The following is a 23902-nucleotide window of genomic DNA, read 5'->3' on the forward strand; positions in this document are numbered from 1 at the left end:
TTCCTTTTTCTGGGCAAATAATATTGCATTGTACTGATAAATCACATTTGGTTTATCCGTTCATTAGTCAGTGGATAGTTGGGTTGTTTCTATTTTTTGGCTATTATGAATAACGCTGCCATGAACATTGATATATACATTTTTGTGTGGACATATGTTTTCATTTCTCAGGGGCATATACCTAAAAGTGAGTGCATTGATGGGTCAAATGGTAACTATAATGGTTAGCTTTTCCAGGGGCTGCCAGACTATTTTCCACAGTGGCTGCACCATCCTACATTCCCACCAGCAGTGTATGGTTCCAATTTCTCTACACCTCATCAACACTGTTGTTTTCTGTTTTTGTTTGTTTTATTTTTCTTTATTTTTAGTCTAGCCATTCCTAGTGGCATCTCATTGTGACTTTAATTTGCATTTCCCTAATGATTAATGATGTTGAGCATCTTTTCATGTGCTTATTAGCCATCTGTATATTTCTTTGGAAAAATATCCTTTGGAGAAAGTCCAGATCCATTTCCCATTTTTAAATTGTTTTTTTTTTTTCTTTCTTACTATTGAGTTCTTTATGTATTCCAGATACAAGTCCCTTACTAGATACATGATTTGAAAATATTTTCTTCCATTTCGTGGGTTGTCTTTTCACTCCCTTGATAGTGTCCTTTGCATCACTAAATGTTTTGCTTTTGATGATGTATATATAAATTTTTTATGAAGTCTAATTTATCTCTTTTTTTCTTCTGTTGCTTGTGCTTTTGGTGTCATATCTAAGAAATTTACCTAATCCAAGGTCACACATTTTTCTCCTTTATATTCTTCTAAGAGTTTTATAGTTTTAGCTCTTACATTTAGGTCTTTGATCTATTTGTGCTAATTATTATATAGGTTTTGAGGTAAGAGTCCAATTTCATTCTTTTGAATATAGATACCCAGTTGTCCTAGCACTGTTTGTTTAAAAATACTGTCCTTTCTGGTCTTGATGACCTTGCCAAAAACCAATTGACCAAAGATACATGAGTTTATTTTTGGACTCTTAGTTATATTCCATTGATTTACATGTATATCTTAGGCGAGTACCACACAATTTTGAATACTGCTGCTTTGTAGTAAGTTTTGAAATTGAGAAATGTGAGTCCTCCAATTTTGTTTATCTTTTTTCAAGATTGTTTTAGCTATTCTAGGTACTCTGAGTTTACACAGGAGTTTTAGGATAAACCTATCAATTTCAAGAAAGAAACCAGATGGGGTTTTTATAAGGATTTGTGTTGAATCTGTTGAATTAATTTCACATTTTATTTATGATTTGTGGCTTTCATACCAAATTCTTTTCTGCTATTGTTTTCAGGGAAATTCATTGGCTTTTCAATAAAGTGAAAGCAAACAAGTGTGCAGAATAATACTAAAAAGCAAAATACAATTTGTAAAGCTTATTTTGTCACAATTTTAAATGAAATCAACAGTTTTGCACTTAACTAACAAATTACTTATTAAATAAGCAGTTTCTCAATGGTTTGGTTTGTCAGGAACCTTGTAGATATCTGGTAACTTGTTTGCTTATGATTCTGGGCAGCTATAGCTAGAATTCAGATTGCCCCAGTCTAAATGTCAAGGTTTATCAAGCACAACTTTTTATAATTTCTTTAACTTTTCAAATTAAGCAAGATATTATTTACAAAGAACAAGGCCCCAATTTACATTAGTACCTTAAAAAAAATAAAGCTTTATTTATATGGGTGATAATTATTGTGAAAGCATTTTTTTGATATGAGCTAACTTTCTGAATTTGTGCTTTGCTTTAGAATAAATCACAGTACTCTCTTTGTTTACCTAAGCAGTATGTCCTTGAAAACTATTAAAATCATTTACACATTCTTTGCAGCATTATGCACTCATATATAAAGGTCATTCTGTTAGCAGCACTAACTGTACTGATCATTTATAAAAGTATTTACACATTATACTTTTATATAACTATTTCTTTTGACTAGTATATTTTAGTGTCTCTTTTTAAATCAGGAATATGAATGAAATTGTTTCCTGATCCATTATTTGAGACTTTTGAACTTACTTTGATGTTCCCCCCCAGAAAAAATTCACTGCCCAAGTTTAGGACTTAAAAGTCCCTCTCACTAACCTTTGTGGTAATATTCTCACTGTATGAGGATAGTGACTTAATTGATATTGTTATTGTTGTTAATGCTGCTACTATATCTGGGAATAATAGCAATTGTCTTGGGGCACCTGGGTGGCTCAGTCAGTTAAGCGTCTGCCTTTGGCTCAGGTTATGATCTTGGGGTCCTGGGGTAGAGCCCTAGCCCCACATCACATCGGGCTCCCTGCTAAGTGGAGAGTCTGCCTTCTCCCTCTCCCTCTGCTCCTCCCCCCTGCACGTGCTCTCTCGCGCGCAAAACAAAAAAATCTTAAAAAAAAATAACAGTTGTCTTGACCACACTTTGTTTCATTTCTGCTAATAAGATAAATTTAAAAAGAAAACTGATATTGAAGATGACTCCAGTTGTAATCCTCAGGACTTTTCCTTTCGCCTAATCTTAATTACCTCTAAGCTAGGCTTTTGTAGAACATCATCTGTTGACTTCTAATTATAGGTTCATCAAAAGAGTATTTGACTGGGGTACAAAGAGCTTTTAACTGAGGTATTTTCCCACAATTAAAGGAGCTGAAAAACAGAATAATTTATGACGTTAATCAGTAAGATAAGTGTCCTATTTTTCCTAAATTTTCAGGGAGATTTTGCAGTAAATCATCTGAATAATTGTCCTTGTGTGGCAGGTCTCTTTTAGAAAGGGATCTACTCTGATGGTGCTTTCTAGTGCTCCGAAACACCAGTGCCCACAGCAATGCACTGGAAGACAAAATGCACAGGGATAATCTTTCACCAGGAACTAGGACTGGGATTCGCAAATAAAATGGTTGGAAAAGAAGGAGCATCCCCAACTTGGAAATTTTTTTTATGAGGCAGCAGCTGGTCTTTAACTCTGTTAGTTGGGTGTTTGTTTGTTTTCAAACTTTTCAGGGATTGTTAGTCTGAGGTCCACCGATAGAATTCAGGGTGATCTTGGATGAAAAAAATTAAATTTTTGTTTTCACTAACCTCTAAATGAAAGTTAGCGTTTCCTTCAATAATGAATGCAGGCAGTAAGTACATCACACAAGTATTAACAATACCTGTGACCTTTTTACTAAAAGAAATCACAGAGATGTTCATATCCCATTATGATTGTTGCAGATATCTTAGAAATATTGTTTAAGCTACTTCAAATTTATGTAGTTATTAGAGCCCAGAGCTTGTTATTTAATGTGTTAAAAGGGAAGCACATACATTACTTTCTAAAAAAAAATTTTTTTATGCTAACAGTATTTCAATGTAATTTACTTTAAAATCATATATATTTTATTTTATTTATTTAAAGTTATTACTTTCGGACAAGTAAAGAGATTAGTGGTACAAAAAATGAAGAAGCCAGCAAGCGTAGGCTTAGGTGCAGTGGGACTTGAAATGTGTTCTGAGGAGGGGGCTGCCCATGTGTCATCACTGAACATGCCCCATCTCTTCACTCCCGGGGTTTGGACAGAACTACGCCAGCTTCAGTATCCAGTAGAATGTCAGGTCCTGGTTAGCTCCAGTCCAGAAGCTGATCTTGACCAGAGAATTCCTTGTGCCAACCTGTAGCCAACTTGAAAACTGACATGAAAACACAGCTTCTCGGGGTCTGCCAAAACTGGATTTGAACTCGAAGAGTGGCCCTCGGCCAGCCCTGGATCATTCAGATTTTCACTTTGAGGTAAGTCCTGGTATTGTTGGATGAGCCAGGACATGGTGAATGGGGTCCCTCCCACTGCCACCGCCACCACTCCATTTATCCCTCCACTTGCCACGAAATGCTTTGGGAAAAGTATACAAGTAGTACAGCTACCCAAAACCATAAGTCAGAAGTAGAAAAAACACACTGATAAAGACATGAGCTTTATGAACAATGTCATGTCTGTGGTTGGACCAGGAGATGGGAAACTGACAAAGTGGAAAGACAAAGTGGTAATTTATTCAAGAAGCAGTCAACCCTCTAACCCAGTGGCCTGGTTAAATCATTACATTTCAATGGTAGCTGTTTCTCGCACATATAAAGTGATATTGTAGGTTGAAAGTTCAGCTTGCTGTGCATTCATCACCTCCAGGTCCATCTGGTATTTCTAGTTTTTTATGTTTGTATTGTGAGAGTGAAAAGGGGAAAAAAAGTTCCCTTGTTTTCACTCACTTTAAACAAATACTGTGTGTGACTAACAGGGTTTGCCGTACAGCTGGGGCTACCTTTCTGATGAATGGTTTATTTAAATGTTTAATGGGTAATGGAGAATTCTTAAAAATAGAAGAATGGGTTTTAATCGGGGTTTCAACCTCGATAATTCCTCTGTTTCAACTGGTTGTGTTCTTGTACAAGGCCCCATATTTTGCCGAGCTCAGATTGACTCAACCTCTTCAACATAGAAATTGTGGGAAGAAATGACAGAGGTGGGAGAGAAAGAGAGTTGGTGCGAAGTTCTTTGAGGGTATTAAAAAGCCGAGCAGATAGATTGTTGCAGAATCTTTTTTAAATTTCTACTACAGGCATACCTCATTTTATTGCCCTTTCCATTACTGTGCTTCACAGATACTGTGTTTTTTCCAAACTGAAAGTTTGTGGCAACCCTGCATCAAGCAAGTCTATCGGTGCCATTTTCCCAATAGCATTTGTTCACTTTCGGTCTCTGTGTCACGTTCCAAACTTTCTCATTGTTACGGTATTTATTATGGCGACCTGTGATCAGTGATCTTTGATGTTACCATTGGAATTGTTTGGGGGCACCATGAACTGCACCCATAGAAGATGGCGAACTTAATTGATAAATGTTGTGTGTGTTTTGACTGCTCCACCAACTGGCCATTCCCTTGTTTCTCTCCCTCTCCTCAAGCCTCCCTATTTCCTGAGACACAACAATATTGAAATTAGGCCAGTTACTAACCCTACAATGGCCTCTAAGTGTTCAAGTGAAAGGAGGAGTCAAGTGTCTCTTACTTTAACTCAAAAGCCAGAAATGATTCAGCTTAGTGAGGAAGGCAAGTTGAAAGCCGAGTTGGGCTGAAAGGTAGACCTCTTGTGCCTACAGTTAGTCAAGTTGTGAACACAAACGAAAATTTCTTGAGGGAGAATAACAGCATTACCCCAGTGAACACACAAATGATAAAAAAGTGAAACAGACTTATTGCTAATATGGAGAAAATTTTAGTGGTCTGGGTAGAAGTTCAAACCAGCCACAACATTCCCCTAATGCAGAGCAGGGCCCTAACTCTCTTTGATTCTATGAAGGCCAAGAGAGGTGAGGAAGTTGCAGAAGAAAATCTGAAGCTACCAGAGGTTGGTTCGTGAGATTTAAGACAGAATCTGTAACATAAAAGGGCAAGGTGAGTCAGCAAGTGCTGATGTAGAAGCTACAGCAAGTTATCTAGGAGACCTAGCTAAGATAATGGATGAAGGTAGCTGCACTGAACAACAGATTTTCAGTGTAGACTAAATAGCCTTCTATTGGAAGAAGATGCTATCTAGGACTTTCATAGCTAGAGAGGAGAAGTCAAAGCTTGTCTTCAAAGCTTCAAAGGACAGGCTGACTCTTGTTAAGAGCTAATCCAGCTGGTCATCTGAAGTTGAAGCCAATGCTCATTTACCATTCTGAAAATGCTAGGGTCCTTACGAAGTAGGTTATGTCTACTCTGTCTGTGCTCTATAAATGGAACAAAAAAGCCTAGATGACAGAACATCCATTTACAGCATGGTTTACTGAATATTTTAAGTCCACCATTGAGGCTGACTGCTCAAAAAAAAAAATTCCTTTCAAAATATGACTGCTCACTGACAGTGTACCTGGTCAGCCAAGAGCTCTGATGGAGATTGACGAGATGAATGTTGTGTTCATGCCTGCTAACACAACATCCGTTCTGCAACGGATCAAGGAGTCATTTTGACTTTCAAGTCTTATTACTTAAAAATACATTTTGTAAGGCTATAGAAGCCTTAAATGGTGAGTCCTCTGATGGATCTACACAAAGTAAATTTGAAAACCTCCTAGAAAGGATTCACCATACTAGATGCCATTAAGAGCATTTGTGATTCTTGGGAGGAGTCTAAATATCAACGTTAACAGGAATTTGGAAGAAGTTGACTCCATCCCTCATGGATGACTTCGAGGAGTTCAAGACTTCAGTGGAGGACATAACTGCAGATTTGGTGGAAACAGCAAGAGAACTAGAATTAGAAGTGCAGCCTGAATATGTGATTAAATTACTATAATCTCATGATAAAACTAACCAGTGAGGAGTTGCTTATTATGGATGAACAAAAAAAGTGGTTCCTTATGTTTCAAAGCACATTATAATAAAAAATGAACTAATCAGGTAACTTATTAGTGTTTTTTACTCATTTTGTTGATTGTCATATAAAGAACATGATGGTAGTGGACTTTCGCTAAAATTTGTCAGTGTGAAGAACCTTATATTGTACATTCCTCTGAAAGAGGATATAAGAGAATTTGTATATTACAATATGCTCAGATCTTCAACTAGTGTCTAGTATGTAGTAAACCCTCAATAAATATTGAGCAATGTAAGAGAAGAGCCCAATAAGCAAATCTTCAAAGTAATGATATATTAATTATATAGGGATTATAGATAAATTATCTATTAATGGAAAAGATTTAAGTTTCCTTTAAATCCACTAACTCCAGATTGGGAGTACAAATACTGTAGTTTAAAATTTTAACCTATTTCCTCCCCCTGTTGCCCTTCAGCATAATATTTGCAGTTTACATTTAATAAGAGTATACAGTTTTTTGGCAGAGGGAAGGAAATGTTACTAATAGAAAGAGTGTATTGTGTTTTTGCCATTATAGATAAGGCATGTGGAGTAATAATGGCAAACATTCTGACTTTGCTTTTATTAAAAATGTAGAGCAGTCTTGGCTAATGGTCTTAATGGTCTTCCTGAAATAGAATTAAATTATCTTCTAGTGGCCTTCATCATTTTTATTTCTTTATGATAAGATACAACCCATTAAGCTGAGTAAGCAGAAAACCTATAGCACAGTCCTCGGTTCTTCTCTATTCTTAAACAAGTTTCTTCATTTCTCTAGGCTTTGATTTCATGTTTTGGATGAGAGGTTGGCAAACCATGAACCAGAAGCCAAATCCAGCTTACTGTGTATTTTTACATAGCCCATGAGCTAAGAGTAGTTTTTATATTCACAAGTAGTTCAAGAAAATCAAAAGAAGAAGAATATTTCATGGCATAAAAAATTATATATCAAAATTTAAATTTCAGAGTGCACAAAGTTTTGTTGGAACACAGCCAGGCTAATTTGTTTGTGTATTTTCTAGAGCTGCTTTCACGCCTGCAATGGCAGATATGAGTTGTGACAGAGACCATATGCGCCTCAAAGCCTAAAATATTTACTAACTGGCCTTTTACAGAAAAAGTTTGCTGATCCCTGCTTTAGGTTTTTGAGTGGATGAAGAACTTTATTGAAGTACATAAAATGAAAATATATGTAGACTTTTAAATAAAGAAAATAGTTCCAGATATTTCCCATGGGTTGAAGCATCATCTTCAAAATAAATTTGGTAAAAAAATATTCTGAATCAAAAGCTAAGCTGATCTTGTGTCGAAAATGCCCTGGATGCTTCCTTCAAGTATTATTTCGTTTTGTTGTTGTTGTTGTTTTTAAAAGATTTTATTTATTTATTTGACAGAGAGAGAGAGCACAAGCAGGGGGAGCGGCAGGCAGAGAGAGAGGGAGAAGCAGGCTCCCCGCTGAGCAGGAAGCCCCACACAGAGCTCAATCCCAGGACCCCAGGATCATGACCTGAGCTGAAGGCAGATGCCCAATCAACTGAGCCACCCAGGTGCCCTAGTATTATTTTGGTTTTTAAAAATGATATTCTATTATTCCAGTTTCATTCAGAATTTAACCACAAAAATCGAAAAAAATGGGTCAGAGTTGATTCCACCTTGGGAGGGAGTCAGTACAGAATTCTTGAGTTGATGAGACTCGGGTTTCAATTTTGGCTCCACCACTTATTACTCAGGAAATACGGTACTTAACTTCTTTGAGCCTCAGTTTTCCCATCTGTAAAATGGCAATAAGCATATTTAGCTCTGGTGCTAAGCCAAGACATGAGGGCATCACAGGTATGAATTTGGTGACTTTGCTTCAAGCCAATATTCGTTACATATTTGTTTACTAATTGTTAGTGGGAATGAAGAGAAACTGATTTGCTATTGAAAAAATGAAATGTTCACTGTTTTTCAATGTTCAAAACAAGGGATTTCTTACAGTGAGTTATTTGGAATTGCCTTTCACTCTGCAGCTTTTTCATCACTTAAAACCCTGTCAGTTACTCTCAGCTACCAAGCATTCGGCTAATTTACATGGATATATTTATTAAGTATCACTCAAAATACATTTTAAAGGTCTTTGTTACTTGAAAAACATCTCTCGTCTTGTTCTTGCCTTTGTGTGCTCACATTAGTGTATATAAATCTCAAAAGCAGACTATTTCTGGGGGGACATATTGTAAGCTCTATAATTTAGATGATAAAGGATGAATTGGTCTTTTTCAGTAAAGAATGCTATACCCATGTATTGTTTGGTTCCAGTTTTGAATGTCCCCTGGCTGTCTAGTTCTCAGGTTCATGCCCCATGGTACTTGAACTTGTAAGCCCTGCAGATTCTGAAAAGACGTAGATCCACACAGGCATGAATTGTCTTTTATTTGCACTAGTGTTCTCCATGATCTGATGGGATTGGGACCAATTTACATTTTGCCTGTTGATTAAAGAGTTGAGTATGGAAACCTGAGTCAATGGCATCAAATTTCTGGTTTATTACAGTGATGTTATAAAATGGCCTCCCTGAGCTGGCTCATGGTTTAATCCTATAAGGAATAAATAAGACTATATACACATATATAGTGCTTATATAATGTAATATGCATTTATATATACATATATACTTTCATATATATATATATATATAAAGTACTCTCTTACCACACTGCTTGGCACAAAGTAGGCACTGAAAGAAAGACAATTGATAGAGTTATTGTCACCCCATTGCAGGTATCTCCTTAGAAAGAGAAGATAAATCAAACACTAGGGAGGTGTGAGAGGGAGGCTCTAGAACAATGCTGTCCAACAGAACTTTCTTCAATGATAGAAATGTTCTATATCTGGGCTATTCAATGTATTAGCCACCAACCACATGGGAGCTGAGGAAAAGGTTTTTAAAATTTTAATTTTAATTAACTTAAAAATTTAAAATTTAAAGCCACATGTATGGCTGGGGTAACATATTAAACAGCACATATTAAAAGACATCAACAGGGGCACCTGGGTGGCTCAGTCAGTTAAGCATCTGCCTTGGGCTTAGGTCATGATCTCAGGGCCCTGGGATCAAGCCCCACATCAGGCTCCCTGCTCAGTGGGGAGCCTACTTCTCTCTCTCTGCTTCTCCCCTCTTGCTCATGCTCTCACTCTCTCTCTGTCACTATCTCTTTTGCAAATAATAAATAATCTTTAAAAAAATAAAAATAAAAAATAAGAAGACATCAACAAAGAATTAGACAAAATAATATAGTTCTGATAACACAGGGAGAATGAGCCTCTCAGATTGCTAATAAGATACTCATATGGGGAAATCCATAATAAATCAAGAGCCACACTACAATTTATGACAAACAAGTCTTCATTTAACAAGATATTTCATGTAATTCACCATGCTGCAATGATGTGGGAAGGTGAATTAGAATGATAACATCTAGGAGAGTTATTCCAAAATGTGAGCATGTAATTTATTAATATCATGTGTATTCCAAAATATATTCACATAATCTAAAATAATACTGAATGGGGTGACTGGCTGGCTCAGTGGCAGGAGCATGCAACTCTTGGTCTCGGGGTTATGAGTTCAAGCCCCACATAGGGGGTAGAGATTACTTGAATAAATAAAACTTAATAAAATCATACTGAATGGAATTTCAGTGATAGTGAATCCCTAGCTTCCTTCCAAAACAGAAGTAACTCCAAACAGTGGATTCAGAGGTGACTTCGTTTTATCTGGTACCACATTTGACTGATAAATTAACTAATCCAAAAAATTGCCAGAGCACAGGATATGCAAGGATAAACCACGCAGCCGTAGGGAGAACATATCCGGAAGAAGAACTGATCTGGGGGAAGGCCTTGAACCAGAAGGAACTGAAAGAGAGCCACTGTGACTACAGAGGAAGAGGAAGACAGAGGAGAGACGTGGGCAAGCACTCAATCTTATAGGACCTTTGAGGCCGAGAGGATGGAGTTTGAGCTTTCCCCTAAGTGTGAACGAAAACCATTTGGAAAGTTTTAAGTCGGCGGTTGGCAGGGGATGGTGGCAAGATCAGACAATTTTAACGAATCCGATGATTGAAAATAAAACAAATAATGAAAACCTGGCTAGAGAGAAGCATAGAAAACAAGCTGGAAAATAGGAAGGCAATTGAGTCATGTACAGGGTCTTTTAAGAATGAAATAGATTTCCATCATGTTCCATGGCTAAGCCCCAAGGTGGGTTCTAACACAGCAGCAGAAGGGTACTTTAAAAAGTCAGAGCCTATCATTTTCCTGCTCAAGGGTCCCTGTCTCACTCCAGCTTAACAGTGGCCTCCAAGACCCCATATGGTCTGGGCCCCACAATCTCTCTGACCACATCTCCTACAATTTTTCCCCTCATGCCACTCTAGCAACCCCACTAGCCGCCTAGCTGTTCCTTAAACACGCCGATCATTCTCTGTAGCAGAGCCTTTGCGCTGGCTGTCCCCTCTGCCTGGGATTCTCTTTCCATCAGATATCCCCATGGCTTCTTCCCTCATTTGCTTCAAGTTTCTGTTCAAATGTCATTATCGGTCCCTAACCAACATACATAAGATAGTACCTCCTGCCCCCGACAAGGGGCCATTTTCCTCTTACCCTGCTTTCCTGTTGTCTACAATGTGTATCACCAGCTGACGTACCGTTTATTTATTTGCTTACTGCTTCACTCCCCACAAGAACATAAACTCAGTGAGGGCAGGGACTTTGATGTCTTCCCTGCTATATCCTCAGCACTGTCGATGTTCAACGATCACCTGTCGAATGAATAGAATGAATGAATGAAAGAGGGTGGACTTGATGGCCTCTCTACCTTCTTCCCTAGCTCACTGACTGTAGTCTGGGGAACCCTGACCAGTGCTTCATGTCCTGCTACTTTGTGCAAAAACTTCCTGTCACCCTCCCTTGAGGAAAGTTCCAAGAATTGTTGCCACTCTCTCCCATCTTCTATTTCTTCCCCCACCTCAAGTATCTACAAGAGCTGTGCCAACCCTTCACCCAGGACCAGCTCTTCAGTGCTGACCACCTTCTCCCCTACTCTTGTGCTGCGCTAGAGGATGAGGGAGCGGCCCAGATGGCTGGGAGTCATGAGCTGGATGGGGGGTGGGGGGACATGTGGTGGTTGTAGCCCCACTGCGGGGCTTTGGAACTCCTCCAAGGGTGCACACAGGGCAGCTGGTGCCTGACCATAAAACTGTCCCCCAAATACTCTATCCTGGTCATTCGGTACATAGACTGCCAGTCCCCGGGTTGAGTGACCCTACATTGGTTGTAACATGGAGGCGTACCCTATGTCAAACTCACCTGCTGAGCTATTTATTGTTTTTAGATTTTAAAGAAGGAACCAGGCAAATGAGACTTTTAGTCTGGCTCAAAAGCACTAGCATCTTTTTTTTTTTTTTTTTTTTTAAGAACAAAGTAAAGAAAAGAGTGGATTAGGATTCAGAAGGTCTGGGTTTGAATCTCAATTTGTGATTTGGTGTGTGCCATATAGCCTCAGGCAAGTAACTTAAACCTCGAGGGGCTTCAGCTTCCCATCTGTCAACAGAAATAACTATTCCTGTTCTGCCCAACCTTCAGGATGTTGCGGGGATCATGAGGCAATAACACAAACTTTGTGGACTACATAATACTATTCCCACGTAGAGATTGTTATGAACAGAAACATAATGGCGGCATCTCTCAAATGCCCGACAAAATGAAAGAGTGATCTCTCTTCACTCGGTAATGAAAGGAAAGTTCAACAGAGGTGAGGAAAGGAACTTCAATGCATTTTTGGACTTTGCATTTCTATGGAAACCATCAGCACACTATCGTCTGCAGAGAAATATTCAATTATAGATGTGTTTTTATGGCATGACAAACCGACTACCTTTAGTCATTTAAATTATCTTCCCGGGAAAAAGATGATTCACAGAGTCATGGGGGACTAGTTGAAATTAAGGCTCTCAAAAAGAATTTACTTTTAAAAAAATGGTTGCTTTGATTTTATGTGTGTGTGTGTGTATATGTATAATGCTTACTTTAAATGTGTGCATCCATAAATGCTCTTAAATGTACTTCATATAATTTTAACCTAAGCAAATAAGTTAATTAAGATTGACATGCAGAGTTCAATGTTATGAAAGAAAATGTCATCATCTTTGTTGAAGAGTATGAGAGAGACTTTAACCTAGTGTTCGTTGGGCATTTGCAAGCATGAGGCTACTGTATAGATTAAGAGACATGGCAAGACTGGTCTATTTCTGGGAGAGAATGTAGGTGCCCTCAAGTGAAAGCCCCAAAAAGAAACCCTATAGCTGGGCACCTGGCTGGCTCAGTTGGTGGAGCATGTGACTCCTGATCTCAGGGCTGCGGGTTTGAGCCTCGAATTGGGTGTGGAGATTACTTAAAAATAAAATCTTAAGGGGCGCCTGGGTGGCTCAGTCATTAAGCGTCTGCCTTCGGCTCAGGTCATGATCCCAGCGTCCTGGGATTGAGTCCCGCATCGGGCTCCCCGCATCGGGCTCCCCGCATTGGGCTCCCTGCATCAGGCTCCCCGCATCAGGCTCCCTGCATCAGGCTCCTTGCTCTGCAGGAAGCCTGCTTCTCCCTCTCCCACTCCCCCTGCTTGTGTTCCCTCTCTCGCTGTGTCTCTCTCTGTCAAATAAATAAAATCTTTTTTTTTTTTAATTTTTTTTTAAAGATTTTATTTATTTATTTGAGAGAGAGAATGAGAGAGAGCACAGGAGAGAGGGGAGGGTCAGAGGGAGAAGCAGACTCCCTGCCGAGCAGGAAGCCCGATGCGGGACTCGATCCAGAGACTCCAGGATCATGACCTGAGCCGAAGGCAGTCGCTTAACCAACTGAGCCACCCAGGCGCCCAAATAAATAAAATCTTAAAAAAAATAAAATAATAAAATAAAATCTGAAACACAAAAAAACGAACCAAAACTCAATAGCAAGTAGAATTAAATGATCTATATGTCTCTCACACATAGTAAAAGGACTTGAGACCAAAAAAAAAAAAAAAAAAATCAAAAATTGCCTTGAGTGGTTGATTCTCAGAATCAGGCAAACCTGCCGTGCCTTGTGCCGCTAAAGTGGAATCTTCTTACTGGACCCCAGAATTCAGTTTCCAAACGGTGACCGTTCCATTTGGGGCTGGGCCTTGGCATCTTTATTCACGCACTTCATGACTCAGGAGCTGGTCTGCAGGATGGGGAGCAGGGAAGAGGGTCAAATCCTGCCTACAGTGTAGGCCTTGATTACAACTCTTGGTGCCTTTGGTGACAGAGGAGTAAAACTGAGTTGCTGAAATAAGGGCTTGGAGTTTATGTATGAATTTCAAGTGTCTGTGATATTTCTATTTGCATATCAGGGAACTCGAATGTGGCATATCCTGCGGAAATTGGCACGTGTGTAAGGATTCCTGAGCAATTAGATGGAGTTAACGGGTTTCCCCCATTTTACTGGCTAATGTTTGCTCTGTTTAGGAAGGGACTGATGTGTGTCTGGTGGTTCTGCCTGTGTCACCTAAGGTCACCATTCTGTCCTTTCAGGAGCTGAAAACACCACACTTTGAACCTGCCCTTTGACTACTGGTTGTTCATGTTTGGCAGCCTATAGAGTGCATTGTCTTCCCTGCGTGTTTTAATCTTGCAACACATGAAGCCTGGGGAATGAAATAGCCACATAATATAAATTGCAATAATCAGCTCTTGACAGATTTCTGCAAAATGTTTGTGGATAACTTCCTCGAATGTCCCGAGACATTCTACAATGAATCATTGTCAATGTTTCAGAGAGAAAGAAAAATGAGATAGTTATCTATACTATTTCTTCACTCTAGTATTGCATGCGCTTAGAAGCCAACCAGATTTCTAACAGGGTCTACAATGTCAGCCAGAATGTACAGAATACATAGTAGGGGCTAAGATTAAATTCCCTTTGGTTTACTCAGATAAGCTGGGTTTGGGGTTAGTTTGGGGGATGGGAAGTAGTCACGGGCCTAATAATATAATTCACTGCCCTTGAATAAATCTTTTCTTACTTTCCTCTTCAGTTTGTGCCCACCTGTGCTTTTTATCATTCCAGAGAGTTAAGCAATATTCAAGTCTACTAAACGGCATCTGGTTTGAATATGTTCTTAAAAAATTACCATAAAAAAGTCATTAAATCACATAAACTTCTCTATACCATGAGAAAGGAAAAACAAAGCAATTCGAACAATTCCTTTATACTCTCCCGAAATTGTACAAAGATGCGGAGTTTCCCAATGAGAATGTATTTTCTTATTATCAGTCCCCAAACAGCATTACTTTGTTTGAAATGCAAACAGACAAGGATATTTTTCTGTTTAATGAAAAACAATTTCTACTCCTAAGTTGCAAACAAAGCTGCTACGTTCCCATGTCATTCCTAGACCGCTTTGAGTATACCTGGAAACACTCCAGATTCAGCCCAGCAGGTCAAGGAGCATGGGCTTCTGGGACATTTCTTGGGCCACGACTTAGGCTGGAAGTGCTCTTCAGAGCTCTCTGCACCTGTTTCTCTGCCGATATTGGCAGAAGCAGAGCCATTATTGCTGAGACTCTACGATTCTTCTTTTCTTTTTAAACAAGGGCTGTTGGCAATGTCCAGGCTCCTTCTCTTCTGCCATGGAGCCTCTCTTAACGTCCAGGAACTGCCAGTGGTCACTGGCCCAGCCCCCCCTCACCTGACATGGGCTCCAGGATCGAAATCCTGCCACCAAGGAATTCATGTTTCCTAAGTTCAGGGTAAAGAATCACCACGATTGCGTGCCTTTAACTTTCAAGGAATTCCAACTACCTTCATGGCTTAATTACAGGGACAAAATTTTATATGTGATTGGGGTGCTGTGACTTCACCATCATACTTTGGACCTAGACAATTATAGTTTATTGTTTAATTCATGAAACTAAAATGATGTAAGTTTCATGATTGTAGACACCTGACCTGGATGGGGTACTCAAGGTTAAGTCTTCAGCCTCAAACCAGAAATGTACATTTGTTATCTTTCAAAGACAGTGTTTGTCTGTCCTTATCAACCTTGGAAAACACATAAACAAACAAAAAACTGGACTCACTTTTTTCTTTTCTTTTTTTTTTTTTTAAGATTTATTTGTCAGAGAGAGAGAGAAAGAGAAAGCATAAGCGGGGGGAGAGGCAGGCAGAGGGAGAAGCAGGCTCCCCACTGAGCAAGGAGCCCGATGTGGGACTCGATCCCAGGACCCTGGGATCATGACCTGAGCCGAAGGCAGACGCTTAACCAACTGAGTCACCCAGGCATCCCTGGTCTCACTTTTTTTTCAAAAGAGAGACTGACTTTCCCTCTGCATTCCCTATTGCAGTGCCCCTCCTTGGGAAAATGAGGAGGCAGTGACCTAAATCTTACCAGCATTCCTTCTCTTGGTTGGAAACTTTCCCTAAAGATAATTTAGTCTGATCTTCCCTCTTGCCAGAGATGAGGGAACAAAGCCCAGAAAATTTTAAGGAATTACAGGCATTTGATGCAGAACCAAAGATGGAACCTCAGTTTCCCTGACTAATCCAGCGCTTTTAGAATCGTGTCACCACGTCTCTGTGTCATAAGTCACTTTGGGCACCCGGGCAAAATTTTACATACAACAATTTCAGCCATTCCAAACCAGCCTCTGGAGTGTTGTCCTTGTGCTAAAATTACACCCCTTTTCTACTGTTTGCAATAGGCCAGTGCATGTAGACCGGCTATAGTTCCCCTAGAGACTGCAGAAGGCTTCTGCACTTTGAGGAAGGCCATGGCCAGGAAAGAACTGGGATAGGGCTTGTTTTCAAGCATTCACACCATGGTAAGAAATACATTTCATATTGTGACCCAAGTCCCAAATAACATGACTACGAAATGTATATACAATATTACAGAAATAAATTCCTCAGAAAAACACTTGCCCTTACTACTTCAATGAATTCTGCTCTATTTCATTTAAAAAATATATATAGCTTGTGACCCACTGAATTGATTTATGAATGGGCATGAGTCTGTGGCTTTACTCAATGGAGACATACCTGGCTTGCCTCGTCATGCTCTTCCTGCCCAATATACGGCCAAGCATATCTGTTTCTTAATATAGGACCCAGCCACACCCTATAAAACATTTCATTGGGAGCCATCTTGGTTGATAGTCTGCACGATCAAAGGATTCTCCTGTGGGCATATCCATGGGTGTGTCCTAGGCGAGCAGATGTTGTTTGAGGACCAGGCTTGTGTCTCCTTTTTCAAGCTGCTGAATTATCTTTTGGGTGCCCCCGCAATCTCCCTTACCCAGCAGGAATGATCAATAAATGGTTGCAGACCAACCTGTTCTCTCTATGCTGTGACCTTGAGCAAGTCACTTAAACCCTTTGATCCTCAATTCCCTGATCTATAAAAGGAAAAAAAATTAATTCTACCTCCAAGGCTGTTGTGAAAGGCAAATGATACATTAAGTGTGAAACTGCCTTTTCAACTTTAAAGTGAATGTTAGGTATTATAATTTTACCTATAACACTATAGGCCATGATGCATTAGAATTACATGTACAAATAATGCAGCAAGCTGAAGCTCTGGGAGGGTTCCTGCTGCTTCTACAACTCTCTGGTAGTTAATAAACTAAGAAACACATCAATACATTCTAAAAGCAGATGATTAAGTCTGTCAGTATCTCTATGAAGTTATATGTTGCTACCTTAAAATCTATGGACTTAAATTCATAGACACTGAAAGTAGAATAGTGGTTACCAGGGGTTTGAAGGAGGGAGAAATAGTGTTTCACGGGGACAGAGTTTCAGTCTGAGATGATGAAAAAGTCCTGGAGATGGATGGTGTGATGGCTGCACACCAATGCAAATGAACTTAGTGCCATAGAACTATACACTTAGAATGGCTAAAATGATAAAATTTTATGTTATGTATATTTCACCACAATAAAAAAGAAACTGGCTTAAAACCACAGCCCTTTTAGAGTTAGGATTTGGCTCATCAAAAAAATACCTTCGCAGAAACCTCTACAATAATGTTTGAAACTTTTTTCAATCTGTAAAAACAAACAAAACAAACAAACCCCCCAAAACCCCAAAAGTCTAGAGTTAGGATTTGGGCAGGGCTCAGCAGGTTCAGCCCATCTTTGCCCTATGTGGTGTCTCCTGGGACAGGCCAGCTGGGACTAGAGGATCCAAGATGGCTTCCTTTGCCACTTGGGTGCTGGCTCTTAGCTGAGGTGCCTCTGTTCTTCTCCACATGGCCTCTTGGCCTCCAAGTCTTCTCTCTACATGTGTCCTCTCTACAGGTAGACAGACTGTACTTCTTTATAAGGCAGTTAGGTTCTGACAGAGAAAGTAGAAGCTCCAGACCTCTTAAAGCCTGGGTTTGAAGTCCCAGAAAGTTGTTTCCATCACATGCTGTTGGCCAAGTGAGTCATTGGGATGGCACAGACTCAGTGTGGAAGGGGACTACATGTAGGCATAAATTCAGGGAGCACGGATCAGTTCGGGTCATTTTGTCACAATCGACTACAGCCTCCATACCCAATTGCTAGCTAGCATTTCTCCCTGCTCTGCCTGATACCAAATTCTGTTCTAGTGTCACACATACAGAGAGCAGTATAGGGTAGTGCTGAAGAGGATGGACTTTGGCATAAGGCTTGAAATGTTTTTATCGGTCGTGTGACCTTTGGCAAGTTATTCACCCCGTATCTCAGTTTTCGTACCTGTAAAATGGGGATAGCAATAGTACTTATCTCATCGTGTTGTTGTGAGTCTTGGATAAGTGAATATGAGTAAAAACCTTAATAACAGTGCCTGGCATGAAGTAAGAACTACATAAGAATTTGCTGTTACTGTTTTTGTCTCTTTTGTCAGAAAACCAAGGAAGAGGTGGTATGGTGGGGAAGGGAATATTTAGGGCTAACTAAGACAGAAAGGCTGGAAACCCTTGCTTGGGTACGCAGGACCTCCCTGTCCCACAGAGTTCTCACTTACATCTAAATCCCTTGCTGACATTTAAGCCTCTTTTCTTTTGTTCTGCCCACAGAAGCCATGGAAAACAGCTGATCAACATCTCCCCATAATAATCCCCTGAACACCTGAAGACAGCTGTGAGAGCTTGAAGAATTGCTAAGGCTAATCTGAGCATAGATAATTGAGGTGATGATATGTTCAAATGCATATAAATCTGTGCCTGGGCACAGGTAGTGAGTTATAAATAGTCACCTCCCACTTCTCTTCACCCCCTTAGGAGGCTGGAGCACGGATCTCGCCTTCCCTGAATGCAACTAGGGAGTGGGTCTCCTCTTTCTGAGGAGAAGCCTGGAGCAGGTTTCTGAGGAGGAAGGTAAGGCAAGCAAGGGCTGGGAGATGCCACGTGTATGGCACTCTGCTGGCTCAAATAAGGGGTTAAGCCCAGGAGCTGATAAAATTGAGCAGTTAATTAGCACCTACTGTTTACTGCAGTGAGTTCTTGCTGAGCTCACCAGTGGCCCTAATACCTAATCCCACGGGCACTTTTCAATCCTCAGCTTCTTGGCCAGCCAGTGGCATATGTCATCCTCTCCTATTTTGGAATGAGGCAGAACATTGTGGTGTTTTTGAGTCTCGGAGTCCGAATTCCCGGATTCAAGTCCTGCTCGGCCGCTTACCAGCTGCATGATGTTACACAAGTTACTTAACGGGTCAGGTTCTTCATCTTCATGCTCATCCTTATCTATAAAATGGGATTGATAATAGTACTATATTATTGGGTTGCTTGAAATATTTTTTTTAAATGTTTTTTTGGTAAACCTCTTAGCACATGGGGGAGACATAGTAAGAATTCAAAATATTTTTTTAGAACCCTCCTCCATTGACTTCCAGGACATGGCTCTTCTGCCTCTTGGACCACTCCTGATATGCCTCTTTTGCCAATCCTCTTTCACCCACCCCTGAAAAATTGGCAGTGCCCCCAAGATTCTCTCTTTGATCCTCTACGCTTCTGATTTTGTATAACCTATGTGATTCATGCCCCTATTCCCAACCACTATCGATACATGGATACCTTGTAAACTTTTATCTCTAGGCTAACCTTTTGTTGTTGATATCTCTATCTGGATAGTCCAAGGCTCCTTAAATTCAAAAGATCTAAAACCAGGCCTCCCATCCCTGGCTATGATGGAGTAGAAACTGGTACCGGTCTAGCCACCCAGCGTTGTTTTAAAAATATTAAACGGGGGCGCCTGGGTGGCTCAGATGGTTAAGCGTCTGCCTTCGGCTCAGGTCATGATCTCAGGGTCCTGGGATCGAGTCCCACATCGGGCTCCCTGCTCCTTGGGAGCCTGCTTCTCCCTCTGCCTCTCTCTCTCTGTCTCTCATGAATAAATAAATAAAATCTTTAAAAAAAAAATATTAAACGGGACAAAATACATGAGTCAGTTGTTCCAGGACCCAAGTCTGTGGCCCTTAAGTGAAGAGAAACTCAAGAGGTGAGGCCCAGAATCACTCTGGCCCTTTATCTGAGGGCAGTGAGTTAGAGGACTGGCTGAATTGAGAGGCAGAGATCAGAATTTGGGGCAGCTGTGCGGCTGGATTCTGTAAGGTAGGACACGGGAGAGGGGGAAACTTTGTAGAGGGAGGGCTCTTGAGTACTTGGCCAAGTCCTGGGTTGTACATGGGTAAGGTGAGACTCTCCAAGGATTACCAAATGCCAGCTTCTGTGGGTTGAAGGCTGAGCATGGATATTAGAGTCCGAGCCGTAATAGGGGTCATCAGAGTTTTGGCTCAGCCTAACTGGAAAGCCATATGAATACTTCGTTAATAATACCTTAGGCATCCAGTGAGGACACTAGAAAAAACCCACTTTAAAAAATAAGGACCGTATTCTAGAGCAATAGTTCTTGGATCGTTGTCCCTTGACCACCAGCAGCAGCACCTGCAAGTTTGTTAGAGACCCTGTTGGAAATGCAAACTCTGGGGCCCCACCTCTGATCTTCTGGATCAGAAATTCGGGAGAAGAAGCCCAGAAGTTTGTATTTTGACAGGCTCTTTGGATGATTCCAATACATGCTATAGTTCAAGAGTCACTGCCCTAGAGGAAGCCTAAATAATGCCTAAAACTAAACCTTGATGAGACCCACAGGGGAAATGGTTTGAAGGTTGAGTGCACTAAATTACAGAGGATTGGGAAGATATCTGGGACTTTTCCGATGATCGGCACTAACAAAGTGGGGGGAAAAAAAGAAGAAAAACCTGCACAAGTTCAAAGTGGCCAATCAATAATTGAACTGCTTACTAGAACAAAAATTATAACTTTTCAAAGGAAGACAACAGAATCCAGAGCCTAAGCTTTTAAAATTTATCACCTGTATTCTCCAGTATTACCATAAAAAATTATACATGTGGGGGGCGCCTGGGTGGCTCAGTCGTTGGGCGTCTGCCTTCGGCTCGGGTCGTGGTCCCGGGGTCCTGGGATCGGGCCCCACGTGGGGCTCCCTGTTCCGCAGGGGGCCTGCTTCTCCCTCTCCCACTTCCCCTGCTTGTGTTCCCTCTTTCACTGACTCTCTCTCTGTCGAATGAAAAAAAAAAAAATTATACATGTGGGACACCTGGGTGGCTCAGTCAGTTAAGCGTCTGCCTTCAGCTCAGGTCATGATCCCAGAGTGCTGGGATCAAGCCCCACAACAGGCTCTGTGCTCAGGGGGGAGTCTGCTTCTCTCCTTCTCCCTCTGCCCCTCTCCTCACTCATGTGTGCATGCTCTCTCTCTCTCTCAAATCAATAGACCTTTAAAAAGTAAAATAAATAAATATTCCTGATTCTCCTTTTGGGCACATGGTAGGATTGTACTTTGCTGCCTCCCTGGACTTGACTGTGGCTGTGTGACGCTTGGGCAGAAGCTTTCGGAGCCCAGACACAATGAGCCACATTCACTTCCCACTGCGGTGATGGTCCTTTCTCAAAGCTGTGAGGTATATATTGAAATGGAACCTCCATTATCCTGGGTTTCTATGTGACTGTGAGGAGCATTGCCCCCTGGCCAACCTACATGGGACATGTGGCATGAGCAAAGAATTATTTTGCTTAATGATTTGGGGGCTGTTTCTTGTCACAGCATAACCTAACCCACCCTGACTAATACATTACCCTATAGGATCACTGTGAGGATTAAATTAGATAACATAAAGGGGCACCTGGGTGGGGGCTCAGTTGGTTAAGCGTCTGACTCTTGATTTCAGCTCAGGTCATGATCTCAGGGTTGTGAGATCGAGCCTGGTGTTGGGCTCTGTGCTGAGTGTGGAGCCTGCTTAAGATTCTCTCTTTCCCAATACAAATCAAAACCTCAATGAGATACGACCTCACACCAGTCAGAATGGCTAAAATTAACAGATGACAGATGTTGGTGAGGATGCAGAGAAAGGGGAACCCTCCTACGCTGTTGGTGGGAATGCAAGCTGGTGCAGCCACTCTGGAAAAAAGTATGGAGGTTCCTCAAAAAGTTGAAAATAGAGCTACCCTACGACCCAGCAATTGTACTACTGGGTATTTACCCCAAAGATACAAAAGTAGTGATCCGAAGGGGTACATGCACCCCAATGTTTATAGCAGCAATGTCCACAATAGCCAAACTATGGAAAGAGCCAAGATGTCCATCAACAGATGAATGGATAAAGAAGATGTGGTATCGGGGTGCCTGGGTGGCTCAGTCGTTAAGGGCCTGCCTTCGGCTCAGGTCATGATCCCAGGGTCCTGGGATCGAGCCCTGCATCAGGCTCCCTGCTCCTTGGGGAAGCCTGCTTCTCCCTCTCCCACTCCCCCTGCTTGTGTTCCCTCTCTCACTGTGTCTCTCTGTCAAATAAATAAAACCTTTAAAAAAAAAAAAAAGATGTGGTATCTATCTACAATGGAATATTATGCAGCCATCAAAAAAATGAAATCTTGCCATTTGCAATGACGTGGATGGAACTAGAGGGTATTACGCTAAGCGAAATAAGTCAATCAGAGAAAGACAAGTATCGTATGATCTCACTGTTATGAAGAATTTGAGAAACAAGACAGAGGAGCATAGGGGAAGGGAGGGAACAATGAAACAAGATGAAACCAGAGAGGGAGACAAACCATAAGAGACTCTTAATCTCAGGAAACAAACTGAGGGTTGCTGGAGTGGAGGGTGGTGGGAGGGATGGGGTGGCTGGGTGATGGACATTGGGGAGGGTATGTGCTATGGTGAGTGCTGTGAATTGTGTAAGACTGATGAATCACAGACCTGTACCCTTGAAACAAATAATACATTATATGTTAATAAAAAATTAAAAAAAAAGATTTGATAAAGCTGTGTGAGAAGAATGTGGATGTTTATTATAATATTCTTTATAACTTTCTCTGTGCCTAAAATATTTCATAAAGAAATCTTCATTTAAAAAAAAAATTTCTCTCTCCCTCTGCCCACCCTCTCTCTCTCTCTAAAAAAAAATATATTAGATAACATATGTCAAGTGCGTAACACATGTGTTAGCACTCAGGACGTGTGAGTAATCATCATTCTTGCTCAAACCCTTGTAGTAACCTCCAAACACTGGTCTCCAACCCTGCCTCATTTACTCCAACTACATTGCCACCAAAGCCATTTTCCTAAAATGCAAATCTGATCATCCCACTTCCTTATTTAAATTCCTTCAGCTTCTCCTGACTTTGATAAAGCCTAAATTCCCTAGCAGGGATCAAGACCTTCCATGGCCTGGACCCTGCCTGCTTCTCCAGCCTCACCTCCCAAAGATCCCCTGGGATCCAGCCACATTAAGCAACTATTGTTGCCTGTTCTTATGCTCTTTCTCAGCCTCTCGTATCATTGCAAATACTGTTCCTTCTGCCTGGAGGACCCTTCCTTCTCTTGCCCATCAGGCAAACTGCTTATCATCCTTTAGGACAGCTCAAAAATAATCTAGACTGATACACTCAGTAAGAATTAGCTACAGTCCTCTATTGTGCACTAATTATTTGTTTGCCTGTTTTCATCAGACTGTGACCCTCAACGGCAAGGACTGTGCCCCCTTCATCTTTGCAACCCCAGTGCCTAGTACTGTGCCTGACATGAGCCAAATATGTGCCTAATGCCTGTTTATTGAAAGAATGAAGAAATGAATATTTATTGAAATTCTGTTTCTAATACAATTCATTAATTGGGACATACCAAGGTGGGCAAAGTTTCCATTTTTTCTTAGACATGGCAGAATCTAAATAGAGAAAGGTTTTCAAAATAGAAGTAGTGCAAACTAATTTGTAATTCAATATTTTTTATTCTGAAGATTTCACTACTGATCCCTAAATTCAGTAATATGTTGTCACATCAGTATTAGCATAATGTAGTAAGTAGAGTTAATAGCTGTTGCATAAAATGCTTATTTTTTGACATTTTGACTACCTGAGATACTTTATATGACAATATTTTTGATGTAATGAAAAAAATGAACCATCA

The 23902-nt window shown here is 40.6% G+C and overlaps 1 long non-coding RNA gene across 1 annotated transcript in view; it reads left to right on the forward strand.

Moving 5' to 3' along the window:
- Window positions 1–23469, forward strand: part of LOC118010588 — a 36013-nt gene extending 12544 nt beyond the window's left edge. Inside the window, exons 2-4 of the long non-coding RNA XR_004679250.1 lie at window positions 18496–18608; window positions 18700–18795; window positions 23446–23469. This is a non-coding gene — a long non-coding RNA (uncharacterized LOC118010588). The remainder of the gene's footprint in view (window positions 1–18495; window positions 18609–18699; window positions 18796–23445) is intronic.
- The last annotated feature ends 433 nt before the right edge of the window (window positions 23470–23902 follow it).

The sequence above is a fragment of the Mirounga leonina genome, unplaced genomic scaffold, assembly GCF_011800145.1.
Source record: "Mirounga leonina isolate KUSES-001 unplaced genomic scaffold, KU_Mleo_1.0 Mir_129, whole genome shotgun sequence".
Taxonomy (NCBI): domain Eukaryota; kingdom Metazoa; phylum Chordata; class Mammalia; order Carnivora; family Phocidae; genus Mirounga; species Mirounga leonina.